The sequence below is a fragment of the Medicago truncatula genome, chromosome 6 (genome assembly GCF_003473485.1).
Source record: "Medicago truncatula cultivar Jemalong A17 chromosome 6, MtrunA17r5.0-ANR, whole genome shotgun sequence".
NCBI classification, from domain to species: domain Eukaryota; kingdom Viridiplantae; phylum Streptophyta; class Magnoliopsida; order Fabales; family Fabaceae; genus Medicago; species Medicago truncatula.
In genome coordinates this window covers 26519579-26534612 of record NC_053047.1, presented here as the reverse complement: position 1 = coordinate 26534612, position 15034 = coordinate 26519579, and the positions used below count along the sequence as shown (strand labels likewise).

The window sequence follows — 15034 nt, the reverse complement described above, 5'->3', positions numbered from 1 at the left end:
GCCATGGCGAGTACCACTCATCTCCCAAACTAGTGTTGTTCTGGGTTCAATCTGATCCTACATTCATCCCTAATCATTACTAGGTATGTTCAGGCACTCAAAGGCACTCAAGGTCCAACTAAAAAGTCGAAATTACAAAATCTAACATGCTCTCTGCCTTAGCTCGCTATGGCGAGTAAGGTTGCTCGCAATGGCGAGCAATACAAAAACACTCGCGAGGCGAAGGGGAAGGCTCGCGTGGCGAGCGATGAAGATCATCACTCGCGAGGCGAGGATCATAGCTCGCCGTAGCGAGCGATGAATCTAGGCTCGGACATGATGCACTTTCTACACGAAAATCATCATCTAACAAGGTTCTAAGCCTAATTTCAATTCCAGAATTCATCTAAATCATTATCTAAGGTCTAAGAACAGTTTCTACATCTTTTTAACAAGTTTCCACCGTTTAATCATCAATTCTATCAATTTGACCTAATTTCCGATTCTTCTTAAATTCATCCTAATTCATGTTAAACTTAACCATTGATTCACATACTTAATAGAATTGCAAAGTTAGTCTCACCCTTACCTTAATACACAAAATCGCAGCCTCTAGGTCTTCTCCCTCTTCTCTTGACTTTTTCTCCCTTTTTCTCCAAAAGCAGTCGTACGTACGTTATGTTTTTCTAAACTAGGTCTCTCCTATTTATATAAATCTTTAACCTACTTATTTTTCTCTTAAATCCAAATATTAATATTCTATTCTAATATATATATATCTAATATTTTTGTAACAATAATAAATAACAAATATATCTCTATGACATATATATATTTCCATAACCAATCATTTATATTTTCAAATCAAATAACATTTATATTTCTAAACTAAATAACATATATTCATTTTCCAAATCAAATAACATATATATTTCTATAGTATAATAACATATATTTCTACAACAATGCATGCATATTCCTTTAACAAATCATATTTATTTCTACAACAAATCACATATATTTCTATCACAAGCCATATTTATTTCTTCAACAAATAACACATATTTTCTAAACCAATTAACATATATTTTTCTAAAACATATACATATTTCTATGATAAATAACATTTATTTCTATAACAAATCACATATATTTCTTAAACAAATCATGTATATTTCTATAACGAATCATATATATTTCTAAATCAAATAGCATATATATTTCTCAATCAAATATTATATTAATAAATATATAACATATATCATAACAAAATATCACTCATCAAAATAAATCATATAAATCACACAAATCATATAAGTATATTCTAAACTCATTTAAAATAATCAAATAATTAGAGAGGGCGTTACAACTCTCCCCCCCTTAAAAGAATTTCGTCCTCGAAATTCAAGCACATAAGAAATAAATTCAATCATTGCATAACCATACTAAACCATATATAGTTAAATAGAAACTTCAACAAAACATGCAAACCATATCAAAGTTAGTCAACCAAACATGATCACATAGTAAACATAACTATTAATCATAAACACAACAACAACTAATCAAATAGCATAAAGATTGTAATATAACTATTACTAAAACTTGACACGACTCTTCTAATTGGCCGGACGGACCGACCTGCTCTGATACCAATTGTAACACCCCGTTTTCCCAACGTGAAAATTTCATTTATTTAATCAGAGTAATTCACCTAAACGGAATGTCACATTCTTTTCTTAAAATCATAAGCCGAATAAATAACTATTTATCCTTTAAAATTCGATAACTAAAAAGTCTTTACTACTTCGCAGCGGAATTTATTCAATAACTAAACAGTCTTTGGCACGAAGGCCTCTTCATAAATTTCTCATATAATCCAATCTAAAACCAAAGTCATAATTCTTCTTAAAACAATACGTAAGGAATAGAAAGACAACAATAAAATTCTCATCCCATTACGTATCAGAGCACCTAAGACACTTGAGCCACCACTCCTACTAATCAGTAATACCTGCAAGTTACTCATACGAAGAGCAACATTTTCAAGCAGAAGGGGTGAGATTTCACAAAACAATAATATCAAGCATACAATTCAATAATTATATTTAACAACACAAATAACTTCATCTATTAGCAATAATACTTCTTAATGTATAATTCTTAATAATCCAACTAACCTCTAATTATCATTTACTTTATATTCATCACATTATAAATATCATCATATAACACATATTAACCAAATCATTACAATCATAGATCATCACATCATAATCATAGTTCATATATAGCATAACAACATCTTAATCATAATTCATATACAACATAACAACATCTTAATCATAATTCATATACAACATAACAACATCATTAATTCATAATAATAATTATTCATCAAACATCTCATTATCAATTCATGAATAAAAGACAATTTATCAACTTAACATAAACATCATCAAGTACACCTAACAACTCATAAATATCTTCATATAATCACCATCACCAATAACTTTAAAAACAACACAATATAATCATCTCTTATTAATAGTAATAATTATCTACCTCATAACATAAACACCTTCTTATAATAATATAACAACAACGTAACATGATATTCACTTAATAATAATAATAATTATATATACATCATCTCTTCATAATATAATAATATAACAACAACGTAACATGATATTCACTTAATAATAATAATAATTATATATACATCATCTCTTCATAATATAATAATATAACAACAACATATTCATCTTTTTGTATTAATATAACAACAACATATTCATCATCTTATGAAAATATAATCAACACATACTAACACCAAAATCAACATCATAAATCTTCAACATAAACATCTTAAACATCATAGCATCTTTAATAAACAATTACCAAGTAATCACAACATTCGATCATCATCAATAACATAACATAATATTCACTTAATAATATTAATCATATATAGAACAACATATTCATCACTTAATAGTAACAATTATACACAACATCATAACAACTTAACAATATCATAATCAATATCTTACACAACATAGCAACATAACAATATCATAATCAACATAATAATATCATAATCAACATAGGTAGAAGACAACTCGACAACTCATAGATGATAATTCATCGACAACTTAACAACTCATGGATGATAATTCATCAACAACGACCTTGACTCGACAAATGCGACAATGCAACTTAGACACTTATATGCATGTGGTACCAATCGTCATCATAAGTATTAATATACTTTTATCGTGCGGAGGACAAAGCTCCTAAAACGTGCGGAGGACAAAGCTCCTAAAAATCGTGGTGAGGACTAAGCTCAATGATATGCTATGCATGGACTCTTATCAACAAAACACCGTAATCATCGTATTCAACATGCATCCAATAATTTGGAGCTAAACGTCATCATTTCATCATATTTATAGACTTCATGTACTTAGTTAAATAACAGCAGTAGCACAGTCAAGTCACACAACAACAGAGAGATATCAATATATCAATTTCAATTCATAACATAACAATATTAATGTGAAGCATCAACAACTTAAACATTAAAAATCTTCCACATAAGGCATATAAATATTTCACATAATCAACAACAGCAGCATAGGCGACACATAAACATCTCAGGATATAACAATATCAAATGATAATCAACAACAACTCATGCAACTTAGTTAAATAACAATAGCAGCATAATCAGATCATATCAACAGCTTAATATCAATTCATTTTCAACAACTTCCTGATCATTCAATAATAATTCAAGTAATGCAATCAATCAATAAATCACATTATAAACACTTAGCATTTCAATATAGCTTCACAAATAACAGTTAACATCTCAGATAGGTCTCATTAGTACCTAAAGTTCCATTCCTAATCCATTCAAACGACTCAGGTCTCAAATTCCTCAAAGCACTCAATTCTGGATGTGCTCGCGAGGCGAGAGTTCTTACTCGCCATGGCGAGTACCACTCATCTCCCAAACTAGTGTTGTTCTGGGTTCAATCTGATCCTACATTCATCCCTAATCATTACTAGGTATGTTCAGGCACTCAAAGGCACTCAAGGTCCAACTAAAAAGTCGAAATTACAAAATCTAACATGCTCTCTGCCTTAGCTCGCTATGGCGAGTAAGGTTGCTCGCAATGGCGAGCAATACAAAAACACTCGCGAGGCGAAGGGGAAGGCTCGCGTGGCGAGCGATGAAGATCATCACTCGCGAGGCGAGGATCATAGCTCGCCGTAGCGAGCGATGAATCTAGGCTCGGACATGATGCACTTTCTACACGAAAATCATCATCTAACAAGGTTCTAAGCCTAATTTCAATTACAGAATTCATCTAAATCATTATCTAAGGTCTAAGAACAGTTTCTACATCTTTTTAACAAGTTTCCACCGTTTAATCATCAATTCTATCAATTTGACCTAATTTCCGATTCTTCTTAAATTCATCCTAATTCATGTTAAACTTAACCATTGATTCACATACTTAATAGAATTGCAAAGTTAGTCTCACCCTTACCTTAATACACAAAATCGCAGCCTCTAGGTCTTCTCCCTCTTCTCTTGACTTTTTCTCCCTTTTTCTCCAAAAGCAGTCGTACGTACGTTATGTTTTTCTAAACTAGGTCTCTCCTATTTATATAAATCTTTAACCTACTTATTTTTCTCTTAAATCCAAATATTAATATTCTATTCTAATATATATATATATCTAATATTTTTGTAACAATAATAAATAACAAATATATCTCTATGACATATATATATTTCCATAACCAATCATTTATATTTTCAAATCAAATAACATTTATATTTCTAAACTAAATAACATATATTCATTTTCCAAATCAAATAACATATATATTTCTATAGTATAATAACATATATTTCTACAACAATGCATGCATATTCCTTTAACAAATCATATTTATTTCTACAACAAATCACATATATTTCTATCACAAGCCATATTTATTTCTTCAACAAATAACACATATTTTCTAAACCAATTAACATATATTTTTCTAGAACATATACATATTTCTATGATAAATAACATTTATTTCTATAACAAATCACATATATTTCTTAAACAAATCATGTATATTTCTATAACGAATCATATATATTTCTAAATCAAATAGCATATATATTTCTCAATCAAATATTATATTAATAAATATATAACATATATCATAACAAAATATCACTCATCAAAATAAATCATATAAATCACACAAATCATATAAGTATATTCTAAACTCATTTAAAATAATCAAATAATTAGAGAGGGCGTTACAATCCAAGAGAAAATGAAAGCGTCGCAGAGTCGACAAAAGAGTTATCATGATAAGCGTAGAAAAGATCTTGAGTTTCAGGAAGGAGACCACGTGTTTTTGAGAGTCACTCCTATGACTGGTGTAGGACGTGCTTTGAAGTCAAAGAAGTTGACCCCGAAGTTCATTGGTCCATATCAGATATTGGAAAGAGTTGGAACGATGGCTTACCGAGTGGGTTTACCACCGCATCTTTCGAATTTGCACAATGTTTTCCATGTGTCGCAACTTCGGAAGTATGTTCCGGATCCATCTCATGTAATTCAGAGTGACGATGTGCAAGTTAGAGACAACCTTACAGTAGAAACTTTACCGGTGAGGATTGATGATCGTAAAGTGAAGACGTTGAGAGGCAAGGAGATACCTCTCGTGAGAGTCGTTTGGACGGGAGCGACTGGTGAAAGCTTGACGTGGGAGCTTGAGAGTAAGATGCTGAAGTCTTATCCAGAGTTGTTTGCTTGAGGTAAATTTTCGAGGACGAAAATCTTTTAAGTGGGGGAGAGTTGTAACGCCCACTTTCGTTAATTGTTTATTTAATCGAGTTTAGGCGATTATATTATATTTATATAATATATGCATGATTATGGTACGATTTGAATGATTTACGTTTATGTTGATGATTTAGTTGATATTGTGATAAGTTATGAGTTTTGGAAGATTTGATAAGATTAAGGGATTTATTTTATTGTTAAATAAAATAAAGATTTGAAAATAATATAAAATATTCAGTTGAGGGCTGTTTTGATATTTTAGGTAGTTTTGGGGGAGAAAGTGAGATAAGATAAGTAATTAAGAGGAGATATAAAAAGGTTAGACCTAGTTTTAGAAAAACATTATTGTACGTACGTTTTTGGAGAAAAGGGAAAAAAAAGCCAAGAGAAGAGAGAATCATTAGGAGTGCTGCAATTTTCTTCAAATAAGGTAAGGGTGAGACTAATAATTCAATAATGTTAATTATTGTAATTCTTATGATTAATTGACAAAGTTAGGATTGATTTAGAAAAGTTTTGGAATTAGGTCAAAACCCTAAAATTGATGATCAAACGGTAAAACTTAATTAGATTGATGTAGAAACCGTCCTATAACCTTAGAATATGTTTAGGATGGATTATGGAATCAAAATTAGGCTTTGAACCATGTTAGTTGATGGATTTTTGAGAAAATTCGTATTCTGCCCGAGCCTATGTTCATCGCTCGCCTTGGCGAGGGATGATCCTCGCCTCGCGAGTGATGAACTTCATCGCTCGCCACGCGAGCCCTTTCCCTTCGCCTCGCGAGTTCCTTTGGGTACCGCTCGCCATAGCGAGCAACCTTACTCGCCATAGCGAGCTAAGGCAGAGACCATGTTAGATTTTGTGTTTCGACCTTTTTAGTTGGACCTTGAGTGCCTTTGAGTGCCTGAACATACCTAGTATTGATTAGGAATGAATGTAGGATCAGATTGAACCCAGAACAACACTAGTTTGGGAGTTGAGTGCTACTCGCCATGGCGAGTAAGAACTCTCGCCTCTCGAGCACAACCAAAATGTAGTTGCTTGAGTGTTTGTGCGATCTGTGTCGCTGATGAGTCATTTATTGTCTATTTTAATATGCTTTTTAGTTTAGTTTTATTTAGATTTTATATAATTTTATATTAGTATTATTTCCTTTTTGAGCTAGTTTACTACAAATTGCATTTTATTATATTTCAGGAACGAATATTGGATGGATTGAATCTTGGAGCAAAAGAAAGGGATTTGGAGCTGATTCGGTACAAAAATATGAAGATTCGGAGACAAAAATACGTCTCCCTCAAGAACACCTTTTGCTGCTTTTGCTTGGATTCTGAGCTATTCTATTTTGGCGCGCAATCTCTCGTGGAATATTCTTGGAATATACTTGCTTAGATTTTAAGTCGAATGTGTGCTATAAATAGAGTAGCTAGCCATCACAAATATTCATCTTTTCTTGGAATACAATATGTGACAATTGTCTTTCTAATAAAAGTTCATTTTACTTTCTTGTTATTTATCTTTATGCTTTCTCTCTTCTTCTCCTTGTCTATGATGAACGTCAGTGAGTAGACTTCTCTTGTCTTGGGATTGTTGGATAAGTCTAATGACATAATCCTAATCAAACCAAGCTTTACACCTTAATCTTATGTAACCCTAATTCCTTATCTAAATTCACCGCTTTAACATGGATCAACCATTATCAAACTGTGGAAACGAAAGTGGAGGGTTTGATAATTGTTTATCCATCATCTCAAATATCAATTTATAAAACGAAAGTGGAGTTTTGATATTCGAACAAGTGAATTTAGACAAAGATTGTAAAGGCAGCGAAATAGTCTTTACAATCTTTGAGACATATAGTTTCGATCTTCAAGGGAACTAATAATGATCAAGTCAGCAAAATAGGCTTGGTTGTTAGAGGAACCAAAATCTAATAGTAATCAAGTCAGCGAAATAGGCTTGGTTGCTAGAGGAACAAAAGAGAAACTGTCTTGAGAAATTAGGTCTAACATAAAGTTATAAGTTTAATAGTTTGGTTTGAGAAGGACTTGTCGTTAGGATGAACCAATAACCCCAAGGCTTTTATCTTTTATTATTATTTTCTTTTAAATATATAAAAAAAACAACTTTCTACTTTCTATACTTTAATTCTAATCATTATTAAAAGATAATTGAATTCATAACTCTCTGTCGGAACGATACTCTTATTTTTATATATTTATAATATATTTTATTTCCTTCTCTTATTTTATTTTATTATATATATATATATATATATATATAGAAAATAAAAATAAAAATTTTATTTCTTTTTCTTATCTTTTTTTATTTTTTATATATTTATATATATATATATATATATCTCTCTCTCTCTCTATAAAAAAAAATTAATAAAAAAATATATATATATATATATAAAAAATAAAAATATATATATATTTATAAAATCTCTCTCCCTCCCTTTCTCCTTATTTTATTTTATTTTATTTTATTTTTGTTTTCTATTATTTTTTATTTTATATCTTTAACCGTTTTGATTTCAGAGATGGCTCAAAGAAACACACAGTAATAAAGATATGGCTGAAAAACGTGCTCTCAAAGAGTATGCAATCACATCTTCAGATGAGCCGTACGATGCTATTGTGTACCCAACGGTTGAGGATATTAAATTTGAAATAAAGCCTGCACTTATTTACCTGGTGCAGCAAAATCAATTTTTCGGATCACCCACTCAGGATCCGAATTTTCATGTTTCAACTTTTTTAAGACTCAGTGGAACTTTGAAGGCAAACCAAGAGGCCGTAAGGCTGCACCTCTTTTCTTTCTCTTTGAGGGATAGAGCTAGTGCTTGGTTTCATTCATTCCAAATTGGTTCTATCACTTCATGGAACCAAATGAGGAAGGCATTTCTTTCCCAATTCTTTCCCCATAGTAAAACTGCTCAATTGAGGAGTCAAATCACACAATTCACTCAAAAAGATGGTGAATCTCTTTACAATGCGTGGGAGCGTTTCAATGAAATGCTTACGCTTTGCCCCCATCATGGTTTTGAGAATTGGCTTCTTATCCACACTTTTTATAATGGTCTTTTGTTTTCCACAAAAATGAATGTTGATGCAGCTGCAGGTGGAGCTTTGATGAATAAAACTTACACAGGAGCCTATGATTTGATCGAGAACATGGCATACAACCACTATCAGTGGACAAGTGAGAGAGTTATCACTGAAGGTACTCCTCCACCCTCTAAAAAAGAGGAAGGTATGTGCCAGGTTTCTACCCTTGATCATCTATCTGCTAAGGTGGACACACTTCTTCAAAAATTTGATAAATTATCTGTAAGTGTCGTCACACCTGCTCTTGTTTCACCACCTTGTGAATTTTGTGGAATACTCGACCATACTGATGTTGAATGCCAACTAGGTAGTGCTGCTAAAAGTCCCGAGAAAATTTTTTATACCTTTGGACAACAAACAACACCACCCATTTGTGCAAACAACGAAAGAGTCCCTCAGAAATCCAGCTTGGAAATTTTACTAGAAAAACATGCTATGGAGCAATCCAAGCAATTTCAAGAACTTAAAAATTAAACTGGATCTTTGAATGACTCTTTTGTCAAGCTTACATCTAAAGTGGACTCCATTGCTACTCACACTAGAATGCTAGAAACTCAAATCTCTCAAGTAGCCCAAAAAGTAGCTACTTCCTCTCAAACCCTCGAAGTCTTTCCAGGTCAAACTGAAGCCAACCCCAAAGGCCTTATAAATTCTATTCAACTTAGGGACGGTAAGCAGTTAGAGGACACCATTATGAAAACTAAGACAATTGAGGGTGAGATAGAGAGTGAAAAGCAACAAGGTGAGAAAGTAATAGGAGAGAGTGATAAGCCAATCGTTTCACCACCTTATAAACTCAAAATCCATGTCCCACAAAGGCTTTCTAAGCCTAACTTCATAATGATTGAGAGTTTTTCCACCCCTTGTGTGATTGAGAGTGAAACCATTGAAAAAGCTATGTGTGATTTGGGAGAGAATCTCAGGTAGATGCCACTATCCCTTTGGGAAAGATTGGGTATTGGGTAGAGAAACCTTCTTATCGTCAAGCTAATGACTCTAAAAGAGCGCTTCGTGGGAGGCAACCCATGAGTTTTATTGCTTTTATTTTGTTTGTTTTGTTTTGTGTTGTTTTAATTTATTTTGTAGGTATTTGCCCAAATATGATGTAAAAAAAATTAAGAAAATTGAGCCTTGCACGTCCAGAAGCTTGGCACGACCGTGCCTGTGACCTAGCCAACACCCACCAAATTATACACCATTTAACCCTAACCCAAAAATCACAAAAAAATTCTTCACCAATCTCCATCATTAAACTCATCAACCTCACTTAAACCCCAACCCATCACTAAACCAACCTTTCCAAACCAAAACCTTACCAAACCCTAACCTTCCCTAAAACCCAAACCAAGTTAACTAGGTCAATGGCCTCAAAAAGGCAAGAAGATTGAAAGCTCTAGAAGTGGTGCAAAGAAAGAGAAAGCAACATCCAAGAACCATGGCATCCATTTTAAAGATGACAAGCAAAGGAGTAGGTCTAAAGCTCTTATCTCTCAATCTATTTATGCTTGTCGATATACTGATAATAATGCCATGGAGAGACTAGGAAAGAGGTAGGGACTGATGAGCTATTTATGAGACATGCTTTATAACCACTATGTTAACATTTGCTATTACTTACTTGATTATCTTGTTTCAATTGATAGAAAGAAAACAGGATGATAAGGGTAATATAATGGTAGATGGAATCATCACTTTTATTGCTAAGAAGTTTGGGGTGAGTGTGAATCAAGGGATCAAGAGGATAGATGAGAAATATTATCTAAACTTTTATACTACTTTGTCATTCCTTAAAACCCATGACCCTACTCACAATTACCAATATGAATGGAGAATCATTAGAGGTAATTGTTTGATTATTCTACCTAATTTGGACATTACTAATCCGGAGGTGGTGGAAAATTTGCTTTATGTTGGTACTAACCCACAGGTACAAGATGATGGTGATTATGATGGTGGTGATGAAGAGGAGGTAGGTGTACAACACCATAAACAAGAAGCCGGTGGAAACTATAATGATGAACGGTGGGCATTGATGCAAACCAAAGTTCAAAGAACATGCACCGAGCAACAAAGACAAGGTGTTGAAATGATCGGGCTAAGAAACGATGTCCTAAGGGGCACTCAAATAAATGAATAATGAGATGTGGGTATATCAAGAAGACTTAAAACACAAGAGTTTGCTTTCATGTACAAGAATCAACAAAATAAGTGGAGACAATGAAAATTTTGTGACATGATATTTTCAATAAAAATTAGCTACTTAACCATGCCTTTTACAATAAAACAAAACAAAAGAATAAAGTTCAAGGGAGTTTGGAAACACTACAACTAAAGATACTTTATTAGGCTCCCCCCACACTTAGGAGAAGCATTGTCCTCAATGATTCAAAATAAGAGAAATGAAGAAGAAGAAGAAGAAGAAAAAGAAGAAGAGGATGAAGAAAGAAGAGAAGTAGAGAAGAGTAAAGGAAGAGGAGAGCTCACAATTTTATTGAAGTCCATAAGGTAGACCTTGGAGGTGAAGGTGTTGCATCATGTATCGGAACATTTGATTGTTACGGAAGCAGCATAACAAGTCACATAACAGGATGATATCATTATATCAATAGCACATCAATTGCATCATAATCAAACTTTCATATCTTGCATAATTATACAATGCATTAGTTCATGTTCAATTAATATCAACATATCTTAAACAACTCAACAGACTGTATTAACGTCATCATTAGGTCTCATTACCAAGTAAGGGTTCATTCTTGATCAACACGTGCGACTGATGGGATAAAACCGCAAGTGCACAGTCTTACCGAAGTAGTAAAATAAGAGTATCGTTCCGACAGGGAGTTATGAATTCAATTATCTTTTAATAATGATTAGAATTAAAGTATAGAAAGTAGAAAGTTGTATTTTTATATATTTAAAAGAAAATAATAATAAAAGATAAAAGCCTTGGGGTTATTGGTTCATCCTAACGACAAGTCCTTCTCAAACCAAACTATTAAACTTATAACTTTATGTTAGACCTAATTTCTCAAGACAATTTCTCTTTTGTTCCTCTAGCAACCAAGCCTATTTCGCTGACTTGATTACTATTAGATTTTGGTTCCTCTAACAACCAAGCCTATTTTGCTGACTTGATCATTATTAGTTCCCTTGAAGATCGAAACTATATGTCTCAAAGATTGTAAAGACTATTTCGCTGCCTTTACAATCTTTGTCTAAATTCACTTGTTCGAATATCAAAACTCCACTTTCGTTTTATGAATTGATATTTGAGATGATGGATAAACAATTATCAAACCCTCCACTTTCGTTTCCACAGTTTGATAATTGTTGATCCATGTTAAAGCGGTGAATTTAGATAAGGAATTAGGGTTACATAAGATTAAGGTGTAAAGCTTGGTTTGATTAGGATTATGTCATTAGACTTATCCAACAATCCCAAGACAAGAGAAGTCTACTCACTGACGTTCATCGTAGACAAGGAGAAGAAGAGAGAAAGCATAAAGATAAATAACAAGAAAGTAAAATTAACTTTTATTAGAAAGACAATTGTCACATATTGTATTCCAAGAAAAGATGAATATTTGTGATGGCTAGCTACTCTATTTATAGCACACATTCGACTTAAAATCTAAGCAAGTATATTCCAAGAATATTCCACGAGAGATTGCGCGCCAAAATAGAATAGCTCAGAATCCAAGCAAAAGCAGCAAAAGGTGTTCTTGAGGGAGACGTATTTTTGTCTCCGAATCTTCATATTTTTGTACCGAATCAGCTCCAAATCCCTTTCTTTTGCTCCAAGATTCAATCCATCCAATATTCGTTCCTGAAATATAATAAAATGCAATTTGTAGTAAACTAGCTCAAAAAGGAAATAATACTAATATAAAATTATATAAAATCTAAATAAAACTAAACTAAAAAGCATATTAAAATAGACAATAAATGACTCATCAAACTCCCCCACACTTGAATCTTTGCTTGTCGTCAAGCAAAAGGCATAAACATAGTAGCACCAACAGTTATATCAAATGACAATTCAATTAAAGCACATGTCTCCTCAAGGGCTTAAATCCCAAATGTACACTAATCACAAACTCAAGCATTTCTTGTAATTTTTTATTCAACCCAACGATCAAGTTTCAAGTGAGTGTGTGTTTGAAGTCCAACCCTTTTCTTGCTCCTGTATAAGATAGGAATTATGAGGAAACATGGTCTAATCCTAGCACTAAACCAACCAAGAAAGATTCCTTCTATAGTTCATATAAGAGAGATGGGAGTATTTGAGAATCTTTGTTCTTTGCCATTTGCACATTTAAGTTCTTTATTTAAGGAACAACATCTTCACGTAGGAGGTCGGAGGGCCTACCCCCTTCCCCAATCTAGATTCAATGGTATCCCTTAAAACATCATCTTCACGTAGGAAGTCGGAGGGCCTACCTCCTTCCCCAATCTAGATTCAATGATGCTTTTTAAAGTTTTTCCTTAAGATAACAATCATCTTCACGTAGGAAGTCGGAGGGCCTACATCCTTCCCCAATCTAGATTCAATGATGAGATCTTGGAATTTATTTGGCTTTTTATGCACTCCCTTATACTAACTTATACTACTGGCACTTTGAGAATCTTTAAAGGTTAATGCACCACTAAGATTAAAACGCGTTTCCTTAAAATACCTATTCATACATTTACTCAAGGGAAGCAACTTTGTGTTTATCTCATTGGAGAATTTTATTCACTTTAAATATTTAACTAAGTGTATATAGTATATGATGAAATGATGAAGTTTAGCTCCAAATTATTGGATGCAAGTCGATATGTTGATTACGATGTTTTGTTCATCAGAGTCCATGCATAGCATCTCATTGAGCTTAGTCCTCACCACGATTATTAGGAGCTTTGTCCTCCGCACGTTTTATAGGAGCTTTGTCCTCCACACGATTAAAGTAAATTAATACTTATGATGACGATTGGTACCACATGCATATAAGGAGTCTAAGACCATTGTGGCATTGTCATGATTAAGATGCCTTGTTGATAATGATCGTATATGTGATTACGTGATAAGTGTTTACCAAATATGTTATGTTGTTCATGATAATTGGATATAGGCTAAAATATGGTTTTAGTCCCTGCAAATATGCCTCGTTTTGGTTTTAGTCCTTGGTAAAAAAAAAATTTGTTTTTGGTCCCTGCAAAATTTTTTGTTTTTGAAAATAGTCCATGTGTTTTTTAAAATAGTCCCTCCAGGGACTATTTTCAAAAACAAAAAATTTTGCAGGGACCTTTTTTAAAAACAAAATATTTTGCAGGGACCAAAAACTATAAAATTGGTTCAGTTATAATGTGCCACGTATGCAAATCATCACAAAAGTGGGGTCAGGGACTATTTTCAAAAACAAAAAATTTTGCAGGGACCAAAAGCAAATTTTTTTTTTACCAGGGACTAAAATCAAAACGAGGCATATTTGCAGGGACTAAAACCATATTTTAGCCTTGGATATATGATTACGTGATAACTGTTTAGCAATTATGCAAAGTTGTTAAAGAAATGATTATGATGTTAACTTATGATTCGCAATTACATTGATTAATGTTATTTTGTTATGAAATCTCACCCCTTCTACTTGAAAATGTTTCCCTTCGTATGGGTAACTTGCAGGTGATCGTGTTTAGTGTGCAGTTGCCGTTGTGAGTGGCCTTGCCTTCACTGTGTCGTCTAGGTCGCTCTGATACGTAACGGGATGGGGTTTAATGTTATACATGCTTCATTCTCTAACGTGACTAATATGTTATTTTATAATGTTATGGATTACGATATGAACTATTTTGATGGGGCCTACGTGCCAAACTGATTTATGATTTCCGAACTAATATTCCGCTGCTATGTTAAGATATTATGTGAAAGTTAAATTGTTATTTAACTGTTTTTTTGGATTACGTTTCTATGTGATATCCCGTTTATGGTTTTTACTCTGATATATGTTTAAGAAATTTGTATATTGGAAAACGGGGTGTTAGAGTTGTTGTTGCCGCTGTTATCGTCAATGACGTTGAGGCTTG

General features: G+C 32.9%; 1 non-coding gene across 1 annotated transcript; it reads right to left on the bottom strand.

Moving 5' to 3' along the window:
* Positions 1-8794: 8794 nt before the first annotated feature.
* On the bottom strand, positions 8795-8901 carry LOC120576264 (small nucleolar RNA R71). Its single transcript, XR_005642341.1, has one exon. It is a non-coding gene; the product is annotated as a small nucleolar RNA R71 (small nucleolar RNA).
* Between the last annotated feature and the right edge of the window lie 6133 nt (positions 8902-15034).